The sequence below is a fragment of the Thermobia domestica genome, chromosome 17, assembly GCF_964235325.1.
Source record: "Thermobia domestica chromosome 17, izTheDome1.hap1.1, whole genome shotgun sequence".
Taxonomy (NCBI): Eukaryota; Metazoa; Arthropoda; class Insecta; order Zygentoma; family Lepismatidae; genus Thermobia; species Thermobia domestica.
In genome coordinates, this window is record NC_137470.1 from 157387810 (window position 1) to 157407037 (window position 19228).

The 19228-nt window shown below is 37.5% G+C and overlaps 1 non-coding gene across 1 annotated transcript; it reads left to right on the forward strand.

Annotated features, from left to right (window-relative positions):
- Nucleotides 1–3154: 3154 nt before the first annotated feature.
- TRNAR-CCG (transfer RNA arginine (anticodon CCG)) lies at nt 3155–3226 on the forward strand. Its single transcript has one exon. It is a non-coding gene; the product is annotated as a tRNA-Arg (tRNA).
- Nucleotides 3227–19228: the final 16002 nt, after the last annotated feature.

A 19228-nucleotide genomic window follows, 5' to 3' on the forward strand; every position in this document is an offset into this window, starting at 1 on the left:
ACTGACCATTTCAAAGTTGAAGACGGTAATCTCTTTTGTACTCTTTGCCCTGAAGTCATTAAATATGAAAAGTCTACTGTTCAGGTACATGTTTCTTCTTGGAAACAACGCTTAAGGAAAATGTACAAAATGAGGTAGTGTGTTGTGCTGATGTCATTTTTAGTGGGACAAATGAATAGTTTCATATACATTTTTAATGCTTGTGTAATAAAAAAACGAGTAAAATAACACAAATATCTAATAGAAACGGATAAAAATGAAGTATAATTCAAGGAACAGAATATTAAGGCATAATTTTGGAAAAAATGCATAATAAAGTATATCACTATGCAATACTTTTTTTTTTGTTCTTCAGTTGCTATTGCTGATTTCTTAGTCATATTCATCGAACATTTAAGAAAATGTAAACAATTCTCATGAAACTTCGCTTTTGTAAGTTTAACATCGATTTTTTTTGCAGACACAAATAACGTTATGAAATGTATTAGACATTGCATTGAAATGAAAGAAAAAAGGGGTTTATTTTTTTACTAAGTTCCTCAGCACCTACATTGTAACATAAAAAGTGTAGGCCTCTTTAATACATACCTTGAGTACATAGATACCCATGTGTCCCTGTGTACACCTTGGAAATGTGTACGTTTCCTACATTTTCGTCGATGCGTATCATCACTTTCATGAATTAACTCCTGATGCAGTCCCCCATCATGTTCTAGTTATACGGTGTTCGAGAGTCATATTGTCTTGGTAAAAGCGCTCACCATATTGCTCTGAATATGTACTCCAGGGTTTTTTCAATCTGTTAGCAGTGCGGAGGGCTCACTGGACTGGATCATCTTCCTTACTTGCGGTCCTATAAACACTGCAGCCTCCATCTTAGCACGTGATATCTGCCGAAACATTTCTTGTAACAACTTCAATGCGTCAGAATCCCTATCCAAGGATTTCAGAAATTTGTTGGTAATAGAAAGATTTATATGTAGACGGGGATACAATACAACTTCAGGATACACTAGGGGCTTGTATTTTACGTTATATGTTCCCACAGAATACTTCTCCCGTTGTGGCCAGTACTTCCTCCAATAGTGGGCATCTGTCTCCCTACTGTCTCATAATACAGATAACACTGGAATTTCGTTAAACCACCCTGCAAACCCATAAGTAATTCAATTATTTCAAAGTCCCCTATTACTTACCGCCCATATTTTGTATACTGCAAATTGTCAAATAAGGTCTTCAAGTTGTTAAAGTATTCCTTAGCAGAGACAGAATGAGCCACAAGAACAGACGGGTGCCTATTTTCATTGTGCAGAAGCACAGCCTTCAGACTTCTAGTTGAGCTGTCTATAAATAAAAGTCACTCTTTCATGATGCAGGGTATCTGAAAAACATTATGTCTTGACAGAAGCACAATCCATCTTTCATGCAAAAGAATTTGCAAAACTGCTCGTGCCATCTCCTTTAAGCTATTACATTTACTGATTTATCAACTATGTTCCTGTGTTTTAGCCTGGAAAGAAGAATTTCGCCACCATCCTTACTTAGACTTAGATCTCGAATGAGATCGTTCAAATCTGCTTGGTTAGGATAATACGGTTGTCTATTAGACATATTTTTGTAGTTCAATATTCTCATCACTATCAGATTGCACTTCCTGTTCTTCACACACATGTGTATCCTCCACGGGAGGAGTGGCGATAGGTAACTCGGTTGAATGTGGAATTGGTGCAATTGAAGGGAGAATGTTAGAATAGAAGCGTGGAGTTGATTTTTTGCCTCTACAACGCATTGTTGGATCTACCATACAAAGTAACAGTTTCTAGTGTGGTCCATGGGCTCCCTCCAAACTCTAAGTATAGCGAACCTCATTTATCCTCGTTTCCCTCTGTGCTAACCTGAAGAAACAGAAATATTCCTAAGTACTTTTCGAAATTAGTAAGTAAAAAATAAAAAGTAGCGATGTCTTTTTAAGTAATATTGTTATTTTTTAAAATTGACGTTCATGGATTTATTGCAGTACTTACGATATTAAAGTAGAGAAAAAAATTGTAAGACAAATGAATGATTGTACTGTTAAGTGCAGGGAGAACTTTGACAACACTAGTTTACACGTCAACCACTTTAGGTATGTTATATGAGGTGAACACTGTTTTCAATAACATTTTCAAATCGGTTAAAACAAAATGTTGATGTGTAACGTACACTGTAAAAAAATCGTTGTGTTATTTCAACAACATGACTATGTGTTAACGCGATTGTATTAAAATATAACACAAACACGTGATTAGAACAACTCACTCTCCATTTGGAGTTGTGTGTCAAATGCCGGTAGTTGAAATTACACACAGCCTGTATGTTGAATTAACACAAGTGTAGAGTCTTTGGTATTGTTTTCTGAGTGACTGCGAAATATGTTGGCCATCTAATTATAAAGGCTTATGAACTGAAGCTACAGACAAGCATAGTAAAAAAAGAAATATTTAAACAAATCCTGGTATTCGCAAACTTTCAACATGTAAACAGCGTGATGTATTCTTATTTGTTTTACATAATGTTTCTGAATAAATATGTCAACAGCGAGAAACAACACCATATTTCTGTGTCACTTCTACTTGCTGCATTGTTCCCGAGTTATGGTTCCTTGAATCTCTGGAAGTCGGCCAATTTTGGCCAATATCTTGGGAACGGTAAAAGTGACACAAAAAATACTTTCTGTGATAGTTTCTGATGATCTATCGAATGCAGGGTTCAAAATTGAACAAATCGCAAATAACAGACAGACGGACAGAGAGACAAACAGAAAGACACACAGACATAGAGAACTCAGTAACGAACTTATTAAGATCGTTGAACAGTGAAGTAAATTACCTGTCAAGAGAAAATTAGCATAGGTTGGTAACACTGTTTAGGGAAAAGATTGTGTTCCGCACTACTGTGTGTCTTCACTATCTTTTATTTTAAATCGGGTGAATGTACTACGTTTTACGAAGAATTTGAACAAGAAAGACATGCAGTGACACAATTCCAATATGACAGGATATTTTAGAATTATATATATATATATATATATATATATATATATATATATATATATATATATATATATATATATATATATATATACGTACCTTTAAATCCTTACAAATAGGCGGGAGGCGCGGTGGCTCAGTGGTAGAGCGTTCGCCTCCGGTGCTTGTGGTCACTGGTTCGATCCCAGCTCGCGCCGTGTGGATTTTGTGGTGGACAAACACCGTGCTCGTGGGTTTTCTCGAGTTACTCCTCCCACTTTCCCACTTTCTTCATTCCACCATTTCACTGATCTCTCATCATCACCGTCTCCTTTAGCCTAACCGGCATAATCGCGGGACGTGAAACTTAAAGATTTCATTTCATTTCATCCTTACAAATAGGCTTAAAACACTCTGCTCACTGTGGCACGTGTTGCTTCTACCGCGAACCTCTCAATCGGTGTTGGCAAGTTCTTTAATAAAATTCTAATTGCAACTTAACCGAACTAAAGTTTTCACATGCACATATAAATTCATTAATATAGGGCAGAATTCATATTTTCGATGTTACTACCTACATAAACGAACTTTCATGAAAAAAAATACACCTTTTCTACTTACTTTCAAGGTAATAACACAGAAAATCACTATTATAATACAAGGACAAAATGAGTGTTGCATAGTGTAATATAAGGAAAAATAAAGCATAATATACAGATATATAAAGCATAAAGTTGGTTGCACTACTTCTGATGTTTTACACTTAAAAGTAATTTTGTCCAATTCAGTTGGATCTATCAACCGGTATATGCCTCACCTCTGTGTTTCGTTTCTCGGTAAATGTTAATAATAGTGTAGAACTCTGTAAACAGTTAAGCGTCTAGGAGAAACTAACTCGGAAATATATATTTTTTCTTTCCTTTTGTTTTTCACTATGTACTCGTCCACCTATTATTATGTTACTGAAGGGGTGGAAGAATGTGTTTTACCGTAATAGCTTGTCCTGGCTTTCCCTTTCGCAATGTAAATTAAACATTGAAATCTTCTGCGGTTGATTAACACTACCTAAAGGCGCTTTATTACCATGCATTAGGATATTTGCTGAGACTGTTATAGGGCCGTGTGTACGCGAGTATAGAACAAACGTTCCTACTAGTGTCTTGCAACCCATGAAAATTTTATTAGACAACAATTTTGAAAAAAAGTGGACATTTCTTTTGTTGTTTCTTTCCGAATCATCTGAATTTAATGGGTTTTGCCTTCCTTTAGTACGATATGAGCAAGCCTATTGGTGGCGTGACATCTTACTACTTCCTTCGCTGAGCAGCTCTGTTCCAAAATTTACTTTCTACAAGAAATTGACCAAAATGAAACCGGATAATCTTGTACTTGTTACAGAATTCGGTTAACCCGTACAAGGGGATAGTTAATACATACAAGGTGTGATCAAAAAGTACGGTTAATGTAGTTGCACAGTGCCATCTATCGATGTTCTATCAATTTCAACTAGTAAGCCTAGCAGCCTAAACCTTTGGTGCAGTCAGTGTCGAGTTTGAACGAGTTTTGACATGTTTGTTGGTTTCCAGAGGCAGAAGAGTGAGGACGAGTAAGAGTGTTCTAAGCTGCAAACAAGTACCAAAGAATCTCACAAAATACTAAAATCAGTGTATGGTGATGAAGCGGTGGCATTGAAGCCTGTTTACTAGTGGTATGAGTGATCCAAAAGCAGCAAGGAGGCAGTTGAAAACGAGGAACGATCGAGACGTCCTTCGACTTCAGAAACAGGTGGAAACGTACAAGAAATTTGGCGCAAATGTTTTGTTCAAACAGGTGAATGACTATTTGACAGCTTTCCGAAGAACTAAACATCTCGTATTGGTACGTGGAAAGCATTTTAACCCCGGATTAAATGAGGAAATTGCTTCCTTCTTCACCACGAAAACTCGCCGTGCCACACCTTGAGGTTCATCCGGGCGTTCTTTGGCCAAAATAATATTCCTGTCTGCCCACATTCGCTGTGCCGTTCAGATATAGCACCATGCAACTTCTGGCTCTTCCCAAAAGTTAAAACCGTGCTTAAAGGAAAATATTTTGACACGATTCATGCCATTCAGAGTGCAACGACAGAGTAGCTGAACGCCCTTCCAAAAGAAGCTTTCCAGAAATGCTTCTAGTCATGGATTCAACGATGAGATAAGCGGTTGTTTCCGTTGTTTCCAAGAGGTTGCCTGAAATCGATTCGGGGTCTCAAGTGAACGTATCATCACAACCGACAACACACTACCGATTCTGCAAGTTGCTAGCCAAGGACAGTACTTTGAAGGAGATTAAATCAAACTCCATGTAATCTTATTAATTTGTTTCTAATAAAATTATTCACCATATTTTTTGATCAGAGCTTGTACACCGTCGGTACACATGTGTACGGATCAAGTTTGGTGGCGGAATAAACCATTCTGGATAACATTGTATTTGCTAAACTTCTAGACTGTGTTATGCATAAGTATCGGGAGTCTTATAGAACGACTCTGTGCATTTATCCTCCTGTCTGACGACAGGTATTAGAGCGAAAACGATAAGATAAATTAAAAGCTGGTCTTTTGCAATCTACTCGGTGTTCCGAGAATAGATTTAATTTCCTCCAGTAACCCTCTATTCAAACCGGAAGTGATTCAAATTAGACATTTCCGGTTTCAAAGTTTATAATCATAGAATGAAAATGGTAGCTTATAACAAGCGATTTTTTGCTAACAATTCAGCGTCTCAAGGCGTCAGAACATACCTAACCAAAACTGGAAATGGCTGAAATTTACGATTACTTTCAGTTTCAACACTGATTTCCATAGAACAAACACGGTAACAGATACCGACATGCCGTTTTCTTGCCATCAATTCAGCTTAACAATAATAACTTTAATCTCTTCTGTTAACCCTTTATTTAAACAGCAAGTGGCTAAAATTGTTCTACGGCGATAAATGTTGAAACCGAAATTGGATAAACTTGGTATTAGATAGCCACAAGCGTTTTCCTGAAATCGATTTGGGGTCTCAAGTGAACATATCATCACAACCGACAACAAACTACCGAATCTGCAAATGGTTGAAATTTCCTAGTACTTTCGGTTTCAAGACTGATTTCTGTAGAGCAGAAATTGTAGGAGATGTCGAGATGTGGTTTGTTGCAAGCGATTCAGCTTCTCAAGAATAGGTTATCTCTCTTTCACTAACTCTCTTCTCAAATAGAAGAGAAGGGCCGCGGTGGCTTAGTGGTAGAGCGTTCACCTCTATTGCATGGGGCCCCTGGATCGATCCCAGCTCGAGCCAAGTGAACTTTGTGGTGGACAAACACCGTGTGCGTGGGTTTCCTCGGGGTTCTCCCGTTTCCTCCCATTTTCTTTATTCCACCATTTTCATTTCTCATCATCACCGTCTCCTTTAGCCTAACCAGCATAGCCGTGGAACACAAAACTCAAAGATTTCATTTCAAACAGAAAGGTGTTTTAAATTCTCTATTTCCGGTTTCAACAATTACCGCATAGAATAAAAAAAAAAGGTAACTGATAGCAATATATATATTTTTTAAAGATTTAGCATTTCAGTGTAACATACCATAACTACCCGCAACACTCTGCCAAAACCGGAAGTGGCTGGAATTTAATAATACTTCCAGCTTCGATACTGATTTCCGTAAAGCAAAACTGGTAGGGACAGGTAAGTTGTTTCCAAACTTTGACCAGTGTGTTTGGAGTAATTGTTGCAACAGCTGCTTCAATCCTTTTTTCTTAAATTCTTCAATCTCCTTAAAAATCTCCACACAGACGTCACTGGAACTGCTAATTCACGACTAGCCTTCCAAATTGATTTCTTGAGGCTACGCGTGAAATACTCTCTCACTCGTTCAATACGTTCTTCAGTCACTATTGGTCGTAACGGACTGTTCCCTTTGGAAAACAGCCGGTATTTTCAAACTTATGATACCATCTACGGATGTTATGATCACCTATTAGATTACAATTGAACGTAATATGGAAAGCGTTGTACTGTAACTATAGATTCGGTCTTTGCAAAATGTAAAACACAGAAAGCTTACAGCTCACTAGCCGCCATCTTTGCTACTAGCGCTTTCTAACGGCAGACAGAGGAAACAGTGCATGCGCATGCGTGTGCATATAGCTGTTTGAGTTGCTCTTTCGTTTCATGTATAATTTATAATTGGAAGTTAATTGTAATAAATACTAAAGAGCCTCAAAACTCTAAAATTCATTTTGAAATACCCTGTATATTTTGTCGAATATAATACCGTGGGAAATATACCCAAAACTGTAGTATATCCTAAAGAAATTAGTGGTAAACTCTTAGATAGACTGCTTAAGATTCTTTAAGAATATACGTGTATTTTCACGAACATAGTTGACGTGATTGGAGCGTTCTATTGTTACTTCAGCTTCAGAATCACTTCAAACTAGTTACTTTTTTTAAAAACGGAATTTCATGCTCGGCGCGAGAAATAGTGTTTTGTTTACAAATGAGTCAATTACTCTTACTAGCGTTCGGTGACAGTAGGTTTGGATCATCCTGCCAGCGTAAAGTATGGGAGTAGTGAAGGACTTCTAAAATTCGTTTCTTTTTTTCCCCACATTTTTTAAAAGCCTGGGGTGGAAAGTGAAACTTCAACAGTTTTGCATTTAAGGTCGTTCTGTATGTTTCAATACTATTTTAGTGGAACGAGTTTTTGGAACTTGGAAACGTTTTAGTAATTATATTCGTAGGCGCTGAAACACAAGTATTTAAATGTTGTTAGAAGTCGGGCTCAGTGCGTAATTTTTGGTTCCAACATTTTTTTCTTATTCTACTGGAATTTATAAAATATAAATGTAAAACTTACCTATTATTATTATTATTATTATTATTATTATTATTATTATTATTATTATTATTATTATTATTATTATTGTGCCTGTTGACAGGACATGGGACTTATGAGTTTCTTTATTTTTGGACAAATGAATGTTTCTTCCACCTTCCTCGATCTTCAGCTTCCCCTTTTAATTCCCAATACTTTCTTCTATTTTTCAAATCATGGATTAGTTGTGTTCTTCTTCTTCTTCCTATTCTTCGTTTTCCTTCCATTTTTCCTTCTGTGGCTGTATGAAGAAGACAATTTCCTCTCAATATGTGCCCAATCCCATTGACCCTCCTACGATGGATGCTGGCTAAAAGCGTCCTCTTCTTTCCTACCCGTTTTAAAACATCTTCGTTTGTTACTCTCTCTGTCCATTTTATCTTTTCCATCTTCCTCCAACGCCATATTTCGAAGCTCTCTAAATATTTCTTCTAACTTCCGTAATGTCCAAGTATGAACCATACAGCATTTGACCAACTTCTTTCTTAGTCCAGAAGCCTGCTGCTTCAGAATGGTCTTTTGTTGTTGAATGTTACTTTGATTATGACAATTCTTGACCTAATCTCTTTGGTACAGTAAGCATCTCGCGTCAAAATACTTCCCAGATACTTGAAATTATCGAAGCTCTCTTTGTTCTACTTTGACCTGTAAGAGGGTGTTTCTACGCGATATTCTCATGACTTTCGGTTTTTCAATGTTGATATCTAAGTTTGAAACGTACATTCATGTCATGTCCAAAATTATTGTCGCATGTGTATAAATATGTTTTTGTAGGAATATAATTTGATAACGAATTCGCCCGGCATTTCCTATAATGTTAGCATGTGTATAATCAATAAAGACATGTATGTGGTCAATTTCATGTCAAAAGAGCAGTAAATAAGGACAATAAAACGAAAATAAAACTTTCTTGTCCATTTAGCAACATTTTGTTTTACTCACCCTAATTTTCGTATTTATAATTTTCTTTCAATGAAATTTACCACAAATATATATTTTCCGATCAGTATTAAAAGTACCCTGTAAAATCATTATCAAATTATATTCTTACAAGGAGTTAATTATAGATATGCGACAATCATTTTTGACATGAGTGTACCTGTAAGAGCATCTATAACTCAGTATGATCATAGCGTTTGTGTGATTCTTTTAAACTGAAGTATTTAAGAAGTATGGTTTACTAGAATTCCAGTATATTTACCAAGGATGTTGTACAATAGAGGATCTGCCTATACAACAAAATCGTGAAGCCATACGTCACAGTGTCGCCACCCCACTCTGCCTACTCCGCCCAATAGGATCGCAATGTTTTGAGCCAACGTTCATGGCGGAAACGAAAGTAGTTAATCAGATGATGATGGAAACGAGAGTAGCCAATCAGACGTGCCGATGCTCGGTTGCTTTTTCGCTTCGTTGAGTTAATGGGATGAAGATACATATGGGCAGATCCTATATTTTATAACATCCCTGATATTTACCATACCTGTTCGTGCAGGACACAAAACTATCTATCCATGTGTCCGCCCGTTTAGGAGACAAAAATTCTCAGGAACTACCGGGCTATCATGAAATAAGTATCGCTGTTCAGAACAATCTGGAGACGTAACCACTTGACAGAATTCAACCAAACTTGGTAGGAGTACATTTGGGAACATGCAGAAGCGATTGGTGTAGAAAACAAAATTAGCTCAAATTTTCGCCACCAGAAGTAATAGTGGCGCTGCACAACACCAAGTATGTGCAGAGTGGAAGAAAAACGACACTAGTGATGCTAAATGATAAGAAAGACTGTAATTACCCCTCCTGTGGGTATCGTGTCATTGATTACTAATGTCATTAATACCCCATGGTCAGTGGCGCATTTACGGGGAAGAGGACTTTTAAACTGTAGCGTCTCTTTAAAATTCTTCGATATCTTACAAAAACGAAGTTAAATGTTAGTCTTTCCTGTGATTCCTCCAAATATTCCAGAAAAATATTAGTGTAAAAATCTCGCCCCCAGAGGTTATTATGTTTCTGTTCAGTGTTAAGTGCGGTAAGTGTGGTATGGAAGACAAATTATATTGACACTTAATGAAATAAAGGCTGTAATTATGCCCCCGTGTGACGCGTGGCATTGATTTGTACTCCTATTAATAACCCCGTTGTGTAGCGATGTGTTATGAGCGATGATGATGATGCGGAGGTCCTTGAGCAAGGAAAACGCATGGTGACTCGTATGGTATGAGATGGTGGCGTTCTAAGGACTGGTCCTACATTGTAACGAGGAATCCGACTCACGTGTGTCTTTACCGGAAATCGAACCCTGGACCCCTTAAACACTACGCAAAGCATCGGAGGGCCGGGGTGGCTCAGTGGTTGAGCGTTCACCTCTGGTGCTTGGGGTCTCGGGTTCAATCCCAGCCCCCGCCAAGTGAACTTTGTGGTGGACAAACACCGTGTGCGTGAGTTTTCTCGGGGTTCTCCCGTTTCCTCCTACTTTCTTCATTCCACCATTTCATTCATTACTCATCATCACCGTCTCCTTTAGCCTAACCGGCATAATCGTGGGACGTAAAACTCAAAGATTTCATTTCATTTTCATCTGTTCTGAAAATTAGCCAAATTTTGTATGCCTACAGCAACAACGTCTTTGGTGAAAGTTACATCTTCTAGGTACATATTAAGAGATGGAGTGGGTCAAGTGGGTGAAGATTTGTGAGTGGGTCGTGGGTCAAGTGGGTGAAGATTTGTGAGTGGGTTAGTGGGTTCTGGATCAACAGGACGTTTTCCACTGCGACCACTGCCCACTGTAATCCACTCTAACCCACCGACTCGCCATGACCCACTTAGACCCACCGACTCACTCTTCTTAACTGCATTGTAGACAACAGCTTCTAAACACTGCTGAATTTTTCCATGTTTTGCTTTCAAGGCCTCCATTTTTTCTTTATTTTTGGATAAAATGAAAAAAAATGAAATCTTTAAGTTTTACATCCCGCGGTTATGCCGGTCAGGCTAAAGGAGACGGTGATGATTAGAGATGAGTGAAATGAGGAAAGTGGGAGGAAACGGGAGAACCCTGAGAAAACCCGCGCGCCCGGTGTTTGTCTACCACAAAGTCCACACGGCGCGAGCTGGGATCGAACCAGGGACCCCAAGCACCGGAGGTGAACGCTCTACCACTGAGCCACCCCGCCCCCTTGGATAAAATGATCCAATATATTTCAGACAAAAATTCTTTTGTAGGCCTTATATCTGGAGAACTATATACAGTGTAGCCAAAGCAAAATTACCACTTAACTCAGTATGATGTGCTTATTCCGCAAAAAATACGAAAACTCGATTTAGGGGCCATTCAAAAGATGTGTGGTCCCTGATCCAAAACATCCAATATATTCATTCAACCAAATGTTTCTTTCACGCCTCATATCTCGAGAACTTCATATATTGTAGCCGAACTCAAACTATCACTTAACTCAGCATAATGTGCTTATTCCGTTTAAAAAAAAATAAAAAAGCAAAAAACGAAAACTCGATTTAGGAGCCGTCCAAAAATTGTGTGCTCCTGATCCAAAATCTAATTATTGGCGAAGATCGCAATCTTTTGATCCATATTTTGGATCCTTCCTAATATTCTTGTTTGATTTGTTTCTATTTACTTACCTGAGACGAGTGTATCTAACGTAAGTAAAAAATAAAAAATAAAAAATAAAATAAAAAATAAAATAAAATAAAATAAAATTCAGATGCTTTCGGATATGTATATTTGTAATTGTAATACTCCACTTACAAATTCACTTAACAAGAGAAAGATACACTTTTTGTAAGCAGAATTGCATTGCCGATGACAGAACATAAAGACAAGACTAAAACAAAACAGTCATATTTTGTTGTCCATGTGCGGTGCGCTCCGCTGGAACTGAACAGAATAGTAACTCGACATTTTATTCTATCACAATGGGGTGGGGCTTTGTGGTGCCATGCGACTACTGATATTATGACGTCATTAATAATACTCTTGCGAGTTGAGTTGCGGTGTTCCCCGAGCAATTGCCTTTCCCCTCCCGACTTCGAACTTCCGAAGGGAGAGAAAGAATAGAATGAATTCACTCACGCTATCTTGGAGCTGTGAAGTGATTTGGATGTTGGACATTGAATCATGATTCTTCTCAAGGAACGACTGAATTGAGGGTCTTCACTTCAGCGAAATTAAACTACCGCTAATTTTTGATTGTTTTTTTCTGTAATATCTTCAAAACAAATAAAAGTATTCGAAAAGCAGAAACGTAGTGAACTAGACAATACAATTTCCCATGTGATACCTTTATCATAATTCACCTATCTGCTTTCGGTATGCCGCTATTTACAGAAACCGCAAAAAATGCTAAATCTATCTACAGTTGCAAATCGAAAGCAGATAGATGAGTTGTGATAACGGTATTACATGCAAAATCGTATTGTCTAGTTCACTAGGTTTCTGGTTTTCGAATATTTTTATTTGCTTTGAAGATATTACAGAAAAAGTAAAAAATTAGCGGTAGTTTAATTTCGCTGTAGTAAAGACCCTTAAGAACTAACTAGCTGTACATATGCACTTGGGTATAACAGTGTGGAGCAAACACACGAAGTTTGATTTAAAATAAAAAAGAAGAAGAAGATCATTAACTGTAAAATAATTATAATTATAATTCGGGGTAAATGAAGTGTGTAAAAATGGGCCCCTTCCGGATTATGATAGTCATTATAAGTAAAAGTGTTCGTAAAACCCAGTACATGAGTATGAAGTTCAAGTATTGAACGTTATTTTATGTAATGCATACGAAACATAATCATCATCATCATCATCATCATAGGCATTCTGTCATTATTGGCAGATCACTTGCAGCAACTGAGAAGCTTCCAAGCTTCAAGGTCTTCTGCTAACCTCTTCGTCCTCACGTACGATTTCTCTGTTTTGATATAGTCCATTAATTGTGGTTCCTTTCGCCCCCTCCCTCTCTTTCCTGCCACCACACCCTCTACCACGTCCCTCATGTTAAATTTTCTTCTTACGCAATGTCCCAACCAGTTTTTCTTCCTCTTCTTAATAATATCTAAAATTGTTATTTTCTCCCCACCATTCCTAACAACCTATCATTCGTTTTCCGACGACCCAGCTTAATTTTTTCTTCTTTTCTCCACACCCACACTTCGAAAGCTTCCAGTCTTTTTTTTTTTTCATCTTTTTGCGTAATGGTCATGTTTCTGATTCATACGGCACAATACTCCACACGAAGCATTTTATAAATCTTGTTCTCAACTCTTTCTTCAGTCCCAGAAATTTGTATTTTCTTTCTCCTAAAGGCTTCTTTCACCATTCCTATTCTTGCTTCAATTTTACACTTCATATCATCACTAATAGTACTACCCAGGTATTGAAAACTAGTCACCTGTTCTATTTTCTCCCCTCCTACTTCTATATTTGACACCAAACCCTTCGTTCCATTCACCATGGCGTTTATCTTTCTAACATTTATTTTTATCCTATATTCTTCACAGCCATTCTTCATATTGTGTAACATCTTATTGATTTTTTTTTCTCCAACAAGCGTCTTATTATCTGCAAACCGTATACACCTAATCACTTTACCTGCTACTGAAATGCCGTCTTCATTTCGTAGACTCTTTTTCACTATTTCTACGAGATAGGTATTAAATAATGTAGGCGAGAGACAGCGTCCATGTTGAACTCCCCTTCCAATTGCAGTCCCGTCTATCATTTCCTCCCCTATTCTAACACTTACTTGTTGGTTCACATTTAAGTTTCTTATGAGTCTTCGATCTTTCCATTCCAACCCAACCTTCTTTAAAACTTCCAACAACAATTACTTATTCATGCGGTCAAAAGCCTTCTCTAGATCAGTAACAAATCATATAAAAAACTCCACACACGAAGTGCAGTTGTAGATATTATGCCAGTTTAGATGCTTTTCGACTTTGCAACAATTTTAATATGATACACTTCATGAAACCATTTTAGTTTTTTTTTTTATTTTTATTTTCGTGGAAACTAGCATTAATAAGCGTATTAACAAGCAATCATGTAATGCGGTTCTTGAAGCGCTCCATACTAAAATTGTTGTTCCAAAGTTAAAAAAAAGAAAAGAAAAGAAAGAAAAGAAAAGAAGAATATCGACAGTTATGCTCTGTGTGTTTCTTTATGTGGGTCGCTACAATCTATACTTCATATGCATCTTAGATACAAGATAGACTGATTTTTATGAACGTTTTTGTTCTTTATGGCTATTATGGGCGATCAAAGGTTAGTATTTACCCACCTCCTTTTCAAAAAAAAAAAAAAAAAAAAGAAAGAAAGAAAGAAAAAGAAAAAGAAAAAAAGAAAAAACAATACATCACAATCATTACTTTCTTTTTTTATCTTGATGTAAATAATTTTGTAGCTAAAGGATGCGCCAAAATTCACGGGGTATTTGAAGGTTTCGTCATTTGTGCGGTATGGTAAGGCGTCTCCAAAAAAAAAAAAAAAAAAAAAAAAAAAAAAGATAGCAGACAGTTTAAGGTTATGGAAAATGAAAAAAGAAGCGCTACACGAAAGAACAACTCGTTTTCATTATTGAGCAATATATATATATATATATATATATATATATATATATATATATATATATATATATTGGTCTAGGAATTAATTCGTGCGGTTGGTACGCACACATTGAAGCTGTAGTACAAACACAAAATACATAAATACCTTAAGAAAAATATTGTCCATCACTAGCCACCACTTTCGCCCATCTGTCAGGCAATGTACGAATTCCGTGGCGAAAGAAGTCCTCATCCTTGGAAGCGATCCAGTCAGAGACCCATGTTTCGATATCTTCTGAAGAAGTAAACCGCTGTCCAATCAAATCGTTGTTCATGCAATCGAACAAGTAGTAGTCCGAAGGAGCAACGTCTGGTGAATACGGCGGGTGGGGTAAAACTTCCCATCCGACATTTTCTAAATAGGTTTTGACCGGTTTTGCGACATGTGGGCGAGCGTTATCATGTTGAACAATAAGTTTATCATATCTGTTCTCCCATTCTGGTCGTGTTCTGGCCAGAGCTTGCTTCAAACGCATTAATTGTCGTCGATATCGTTCTCTATTCATAGTTTCACCCGGTTGCAGCAGCTCATAGTACACCACACCTTTCACATCCCACCATATGCACAGCATAACCTTTGCACAGTGAATATCTCGTTTTGGTTGTGATGGACCTGATTCACCTGGTTTCACCCAGGCCTTTTTTCGTTTAGGGTTCTCGTAATGGATCCATTTCTCATCACCCGTAATAATTCGATGCAGAAACCCCTTTCTGCTCTGTCGTTGAAGCAGCAATTCGCAAATGGTTTTTCGTCTTTCAACGTCTCTGTCTTTCAATTCATGTGGAACCCAATGTGACATCTTTTGAATCATTCCCATGGCTTTCAAGCGTTTGGAGACTGTTGTTTGATCAACGCCTAATGCTGCTGCAAGTTGTTCCTGCGTTTGACACGAATCCTGCTCGAGCAATGCTGTCAATTCTTCGTCTTGAAATTTTTTTGGCTGTCCAGCTCGCTCTTGGTCTGCCAAGCCGAAATCACCACTTCTAAACCGTGCAAACCACTTCTGACACGTTCGCTCAGCTAGAGCATGGTCACCATACACTTCCACCAAAATACGATGACTTTCAGTCGCACTTTTCTGCATGTTAAAGTAATGCAGCAGGACACCCCGCAAAAACACTTTATCAGGCACAAATTGCGCCATGTTCACTTAACTACAAACTGGTGTTGTTGACGCTTTAATCCACTGCCCTATACTACGAACGATACGCGATGACAGGGGTTTGCAACACATGTGTGGATACACGGAACTGTGGGACGCTCCGTTCGTTGCGCCATCTCTTGTCCACCCGCACGAATTAATTCCTAGACCAAATATATATTAAATAATGAAGGTTTGGCTGCTATAGTTTGATTTTCGTACAAAATATGGTCGGAATAGTGATTTAACTTTAACTGTGAAGAGATGGTGTCTTCCCGTTTCGCCTACAGACCTTCCAGCAATTTGTATCATTATCTCAATGCCATCTTATCTGTAAGTAAAATAGGTATACTATTCCCGTTTTGCCTACGCTCACTCGACGAGAGAATATTTAGTGTTTGAGGGAATTTTTGAGTGTTTGATTTAGGAACGCAATAGAAAGATAATGAAAATATTAATAAACTAAATAACTAACTAACCTACTCTGTAGCCTATGGAACCTGGAGGTTCAGTGCCGCGTTTACTAAAGCTCTTCATTGACTTCTGTCCTTAGCCAACTGGATCCAGTTTCTACTTTGTATTCCTATTTCTGGGAGATCCATCTTAATTTTGTCCTCCCATCTGCGCCTAGGTCTTCCTAATGGTCGTTTTCCGATTGGTTTTACAGTTAAGACATTTAAAGCGTTTCTACTTTCTTCCATTCGAGCTACATGACCCGCCCACCTAAGCCTCCTAGACTTGATGACCCTAACAATGTTTGGTAAGCCGTATAAATTATGTAGTTCCTCGTTATGAAGTTTCCGCCATTCCTCTTGAGTCCGAATATTCGTCTCAGGATCGTGTTCTCAAATACTTTCAGTCTACGTTCTTCCCTCAGAGTAAGCGACCATGTTTATCGACCATACAGAACAACAGGCATGATTATCGTTTTACATATTTTAAGCTTCAAATTCCTCGACAGAGTTTGCGATGACAAGATATTTTGAACTGAATAATAACACGAATTCCCTGCTTTTATTCGACACTTAATTTCTCCGTGAATATTGTTTTTATCTGCTAATATTGATCTTAGACATTTGAAAGTATCCACTTTATCATAAATATTATACCCTATTTGAAATTTTTAACGCATCCATAATTTGTCGTATTAAGATCCTGACAAACTTCCATGTATTTAGTTTTCTCTGCATTTACTTTTAAACCCATGTCCCTGGAACCGTTTAATAAGACCTCTGCATTTCTTTCTGTTGTTCTCCTATCATCCCTTATTAAATTTACATTATGAGGTTACGCCATTACCTGGTGAACCCCATTCAACTTTAGGCCCTGGTTGCTATCTTTGATTTTCCTTTTAACGTATTCCAGAACAAATTTGAATAGTAATGGCGACAACATATCTCCTTGTTTGAGGCCATTCTCGACCTGAAAGTTCGTAGACAAAAATTTTCTTACTCGGACTTTACTTTAGGATTCATTTAAACATAATTAACCTAATTAGCTATTTCCGTATTCTAAATTCTATAAGAGTGTTGAATAGTGTTTCTCTCCAACCGAGTCGTAAGCCTTTCTAGAATCAATAAATAATTAATGTACCGGGGTATCGTATTCCCACTTCTTTTTGAGTATTTGGCGGATGGTAAATATTTGGTCGGTAGTTGATCGATTTCTTCTAAAGCCGCACTGATAATCTCCAATAACTGCGTATGGGGTCAATCTTGCTAATAGAATGTTTGAAAGGATTTTATAGGATGTTAACAGAAGAGAAATGCCTCGATAATTATTACAGTCAGTTTGGCCGCCTTTCTTGGGAATTGGGACAATGATTGATTCTTTCCACTCTTGTGACAATTCTTCCTTGTTCCAGACAAGGAGAATGAGTTTGTGTATCTTGTTCCACAAATTTTCGCCTCCACCTAAAATCAACTCAGCCCGATTTTCATCTACGCCTGGAGATATTGTGTTTCTTTATTTTTTTTAGGCGTGGGAGGTCCGGGTTCGATTCCCGGCGGGAGCTCATGTGGTTCGGATTCCACGTTAATCAATAGGTCCACGTCTCATATAGCCTCGCTGCTGACCGGGACGTTAAACTCAAAGTCAACTAAACTCAATTAATTTTTTATAGCGATTTCTACTTCTATTCGGTTAGGTTCTGGAATATACAGTTCTGCGGTGTGTATTTTCCTTTCTTCACACACATTAGTTTTTGGCAGCGTGTTAAGCAAACCGTCAAAGAAATCTTTCCATCTATTTATGATGCTATCTGTATCAGTGAAAACTGTACCGTCAGCTTTCTTTAATATATAAGCACGAGGTTGATAACCTTTCTTAAATTCGTTGATTCCCTTATACATGTCCCGAATGTTTTTATTTTTACTATTATTTTCAAGTCCCTTAATTTTACCTTTCAAAAATAGCGCCTCTTTGTTCTAAAAGTTTTGTAAGTTTCCCTCCTGATGACTACGAAATTTTGTGTAGTTATTTAATTCGGATTTTTTTGCCAACGTGATTTTGTCTGTTTTCTCTTCTCTGCTAGTTTAATACACTCCTGGTCGAAACATGGTTTGTTCCTGCGTATCTTTGCATGTCCTAATTTTTGTTTTTTCTGAAATTTTAACGCTATCTCTAATTTGAATCGAAGTATCCTAAACACTACTACACTCCGAATCTTCTAAAACCGAGAATCTATTCGAAATTTTAATCTGGTATTCCTCTCTTAACTGGCTCTCTTATAATTTATTTAAATTAAATTTCTCCGTTTTGAGACATTGAATATTTCCTTCATTCAGTGTCACAATTAGCCCAACTAAACGATCAAACATCTATTATGCTAGATTGTCTTCTTCTATCTACTAAAACATGATCAATTTGATTATGTGCTTTTCCGTCTGGTGAAGTACAAGTGTATTTACGAACGTTGCGATGTGGGAATTTTGTACTATTCACATTCAGGTTTTTGGATGTTACAAAGTTCACGAGTCTAACACCGTTGTCATTAGTTTCCTTATGTAGACTTTCGTTCCTTATAATCGGTTATAAAATATCCTCTCGTCCTACCTTCGCATTGAAATCCACCAATAGAATTTTCATATGGTATCGCGGGAGTTGGTCAAATATCCGTTCCACTTGTTCGTAAAATCTGTCTTTCATATCGTCGTCCTTACCTTCTGTTGGGGCATGTACCTAGGTATATTCAATACAATATCACACTACTGGCCCTTAAGAGTAACAAAAGAAAGTCTATCAGTTACAAATTCAATTCTGTCTGCTTAATTGCTGATATTATTCGTTTGTGAACGAGAATCCTTTTCCTAATTGGTGATAAACGAACTTAAAGAGTTCGTTACTGAATTCCCTATGTTTGTGTGTCTGTTTGTTATTTGCGATTTTTTTCAATCTTGAGCCCCCCATTCGATAGAGCATCAAAAACTATCTGAGGAAGTGATAGAATGTTTCGCGTCACTGTTACCGTTCCCAACATATTTGCCAAAAAATAGTACAGATTTCGAGAGATTTGAGCCATATCTCGGGAACCATAAGTCATAGAGAGATCA